The following is a 5,329-nucleotide window of genomic DNA, read 5'->3' as shown; positions in this document are numbered from 1 at the left end:
AAGAAGAGGGAAATTCGAAGCTGCATTCTGCCAAATGAATTAGGCAAAAATCATAATTAAACCCTTGAAATTTATTCGTTTTAATGATCAAGCTTCTGATCAAATATTTTTCTAGATTGAGCCTTTAATCATTGATTATGGATTTGAGCATTATTTAATTTTTTCATCGAGTTTGGACAACACGCATCCTTAGGGCGATTCAGTTTATTGACGTGGACAAATAAAAATAACAGTTTATTAACTAGGATAAATAGAGAATAAAAAATAAAAAGAACTTACAAAATCAATTTCATGTACATTCTTCCAAGCTTGATTTTCTCCTCTCCAATTTCACAATTTCAAGCAAATCGCCAAACCTATCTTCTCCCATCACACCAAAATCAATTTCTAGTAGGTTATTCTAAGATGATTTCCAGCTTGAAAGAATATAGTGGAAATCCATTTCCACCAAAAGTTGATTTTTTTATATGTCCACACAGAAGTGAAAATGTCCACGTCAACATGTTGAATCCCTGAAAGGCTCGTGTTGTCCAAACTTGACAGAAAAGTTAAACAATGACCGAATCCATAACTAAATAAATGATCAAGGTGGAAAATTGATTGATCGAGGGCTTGATCCTTAAAACAAGTGAACTTCAGGGACTTAATTATATGTTTTGCCAATGAATTAAACATGACTTATCAAATTGAAACTGCCAAATGAATGCCTCTCAATTGAAATAAACTAGTGTTCATTAAGAAGCCATGTTTTATTTGACAATTGATAAATCAAAATAAAAAAATATGAAGAATCAAGAATGTTATAGTTAATACCTCTTTAAACATGAGAGGCTGCTTTTTTCCTTTCACACTTCTGTTCGTTCGGAATGAGACCACCTGAAGTATAAGAAATGTATATTCTCCATATGATTTCATAATCACAATATTATAATTATCAGTATGATGGTTAGGATAATATATCAAAATTAATTGGGAAGCACTGCCTCTGAAAATTTCTCTCATTTATAAATTTTACACTATGAATCATAGTTATTAAAGGCGCAAGGCGCACTAAGGCGCAAGGGGGATCCTGGAGCCTTGGCGCAAGGCGCAACTTAAGGCGCGCGCCCGAGCGACTCGAGGCGCACAAAAAAAAAATCATAAATTCATAATACTAGTCACAAATCGTCAAATACCAACAATAAAACCATAAAATGCATGAGTTAAGTTCTAGTTAACTACTAAGGCATAATGTCTGCTTCGATATGTGTAGTAAAAACTTCCGATCTTTGTCTGTCTCTGTTTTTCTTTTATTTTCTGAACTTAAAAAACCCTAAAATACCCTAAAAATACCCTAACCCTACACCCTCAAAACCCTAAAATACCCTCAACCCTAAAATACCCTAAATTACCCTAAGGTAGCCAAGGCGCGCGCCTTACTGACCAAGGCGCGCCTTTAATAACTATGCTATGAATTCTGCTTAAAAAAAGAGTAAGACAAGAGAAACCAAATAGTATTCAGCATGAACCCTATTAAAGCATTGCTCAAACACTAACACTAGTATGCCTTATTTCCATTGATGACACATCACCTTGCAAACCTTAATACATTAGATTCTAAATACATCAAATTATATTAGGATGGATGGGTGAGAGCAACCTTCTAATAACAACACCTTGCATATATATAGACTAATAACAACACATGGTGTATTTCCAAAATCTCTACTAAACTTATACTTCGTACTATGGTTCCTTACAAGCCTTTGAAAGTAAATTTAGTTTTTTTTTTTTGAAAAGGTAAATTTAGTTTTTCAAATTATAATGCAAAAACTTTTACCTTTTTAGATAGAAAACTTTCCAAAAAATACAAATATAAAGGAGTATATATTAAGTAGTGCAATGTGAAGTGCTTGATAGTGCAACTGTGAAGATTTCATATTATCACTTGATATTTCACTATTAAGCACTTCACATACCAAAAAATTGCACTAAAAGAATTGACTTTTGTTAATTATTATTCCTTCTAACCACAACTACTGCCATATGAAAATGGCTGAGATTTCCCCAAATACTCACTCACTTGATCACTTCATGATGTAACAAGCTTTACCCTTTCTGAGGTTCCTACTTCCCATCAGTTCCATAATTCAACCCATTCCAAATTGTGAGAAAAGGAAGGGAGAAGTCTAATAATAAGAAACCCAAATGAATATTGTCATGACTTAATAATTGTCATGAGTTTAGATCTTACTGAAACTTACTTTTACAATGCCCCTGTAAATTGGGCAAATTCTGGTTGTGGCATCAACTGGAAAGCCAGGCCTTGTTGGAATACACATGGAATTAGGAAAATCAATAGTGATAACATGTCAAAAAAATTATGCAGAATTTTATACACATTATTCAAGATGTTTTGCTGCAACATATGCAATATGATTTTAATAAAGTTCCAGTTAATTACTAACCATATCAATCACATGGAACATATGCATCAACAACAGACTGGTGCTTAGGGCATCCACTTCCAGCTTCTGTAAAAGAGAGAACTAGGTCCGCCTTTATCATTTCAACAAAATAACATGAGTCAAGCTAAAAAAAAAATCAGTTCAAAATAAGCACAATCATATGAATGTCTGGTAAAAGCAAATATTAACAGCAAAGAGAGACAACCACCGATCTACTTAAAATCCATCGTAAACCACTCACCACTGAATTGCTACTCTGCCCAAAATACGCCTGTCAATGCAATTCAGTAAAAAAAAATCTAGGTTACATAATTCATTCTAACAGTGGTAGATCAAAATATAATAGGAGCATTAAGGAGATTTCAACTACGAAATTGATTACCTCGAGTCTAGGCGAAGAACAAATCATTAGAGATTTCAGAAGTGTGGATGATCTCCACAGCCATGAATTTGAGAACAAAATGGCTGATATCTGTGCATGAATTTGAGAACAAAATGGCTGATATCTGTGCCTTTGATGGGATGCTCGAGGTTCGCCACCACTGAAGATTTTACTTCACATCTCACGATGAAATGAACAAATATGTGTTAGATTTGCCCTAGATTTACAAATGTTTGAGCCAAATAGGACTTGAATCCATGGGAGATAATTACTTGGCAATTGGGCTTTTTTAAGTTGAGTCCATTAGACGGTTTTGTTAAACGTATAATTAAATTAAGGATAAATTATAGGATAGTCAAAATTGATAAATTATTTATAAGTGTTACATTCTTCTAACAATTTATTTACATGTCAAATCTGTTGTTTTTTTTAAAACTGTTTTTTTTTTTCCATAAGTAACTCACTAAAAATTTGATAAAAACAAACATAAAGTTACAATATTCTGATATTTTAGGATTCAAAACCATACGATGATAAAAATACATAAAAAGAATTTTGATAAATGTAAATAAAAATTAAAACCTAATTTTTAATGTAATTTTCTCTTAAATTAAACTTAATTTGTTATAAAAAAATCAACTAATCAGATCGTGTGAATGTAAAAGTCAAATATGATAAGAAGAGATAAAAAAAAAAAAAATTAGTGGACATAGTGTTGGATATGCCATATGTGGATGTTATTTAATTTGAAGGCTTGTGGTTGTATTTTTGTCTGGATCACTATAAATTAGAGTTGGCCAAATTGTATTGGATGAAGAGAAGTGAGTGTTAAATTGTCAGTGTAATAAATAGAGAAGAAACTTGTATTTGTGTATTACATATATATTCCAAAAAAAAAGCCATTGCTTCCTCACAAAAAACCATGGCTGATCTCTGTGCCTCTGATGGGATGCTTGAGTTTCGCCACCAATAAAGATTTTACTTCAATCTCACGATCTCCGAAATGAACAAGTCATATGTGTTAGATTTGCCCTAGATTTACAAATGTTTGGGCCAAATAGGACTTGAACCATTGGAGATAATTACTTGGCACTTTGGGTTTTTTAAGTTGAGTCCATTAGACGGTTTTGTTAAAATTATAACTAAATTAAACTTAATTTGTTATAAAAAAATAAACTCATCAGATCATCATGTGAAGGTAAAAGTCTAATATGATAACAAGAGATAAGAAATTAGTGGACATGGTGTTGGATATGCCATATGTGGATGTTATTTAATTTACAGGCTTGTGGTTGTATTTTTCTCTGAATCTCTATAAATTAGAGTTGGCCAAATTGTATTGCATAGTGAGTTCTAAATTGTCAGTGTAATAAATAGAGAAGAAACTTGTGTTTGTGGATATATATATATAATCGAAAAAAACCATTTCTTCCTCACAAAAGTTCATTTTAGTCCTTAATAAATTACGATCCCAATCCCTTTATGCAAACAAAGTGTTATCAGAGCGTAGGTTGATAGTGTTATTTTCTTTCACAAAACAATATATTTTTTCTTGAAATGAATGTTAGGGAGACCTTATAAAAATGGCAGGTAATTCCAACAACATCTCCTTTTATTACCCTTAACTCACAAAAACCAATTATGCAAGTTGGTGTATTCTAATGAAGACATTATTAAGATCTCAAGATGTTTAGATATCGTAGAAAAAGGCTACGTAATTCTAGAAGATGAGTCACAACTATCTCAGGATGAAAAATATGGTCTACAGAAAATCATAAACTGATCAAAAGTCGCTTACTCTTATCCATGAAAGCTTGGATGAAGTCATGTTTGAGAAGGTAGCCGAAGCTACCACATCCAAACCAACGTTAGAAATTCTACGAGTGTCTCTCCATGGTAAAGAAAAAGTTAAAATGTTTCGTTTGCAAATCCTTAGAAGAGAATTTGAGACGATGAGGATGAAGGAGACAGAGGCCGTTATGGATTACTCATCTCGAGTAAAATTTGATGTAACATATGGTGATAAAATTGAAGAGTCCCGAATTGTTGAGAAAATTTTGCAATCACTACTACCAAACTTTGATTTTGTAATAGTGGCAATGGAAGAATCGAGAGACATTAGCACAACAATTGTGGATGAAGTTATAAGGTCATTATAAGCACGTGAAGAACGCTTTAAAAAGCGTAGAGAAGAATTAACAAAACAAGTCTTAACAATAAGGACTTCGGTTAAAGAGGGCGACAACTGTCGAGAATGAAACCAATTTGGTAGAGGATACGATAGAGGTCGAGGAGGAAATGGCAGATGAGGAGGATGTGGAAGAAACCAAGGAAGAAGTGACAACAACGACAACAATAAAAGAAGCACTCAATCCACAAGAGGCAGAGGCCAAGGACGAGGACATGGATATGGAAGACAAAAGTGGAGGCCGAATGAATGACATGACTAGTCCAATATTCAATGTTATAATTGCTCCAATTACGGTCACTACGCAGCAGA

The sequence above is a fragment of the Euphorbia lathyris genome, chromosome 7, assembly GCF_963576675.1.
Source record: "Euphorbia lathyris chromosome 7, ddEupLath1.1, whole genome shotgun sequence".
NCBI lineage: Eukaryota > Viridiplantae > Streptophyta > Magnoliopsida > Malpighiales > Euphorbiaceae > Euphorbia > Euphorbia lathyris.
This window is presented reverse-complemented; position numbering follows the sequence as displayed.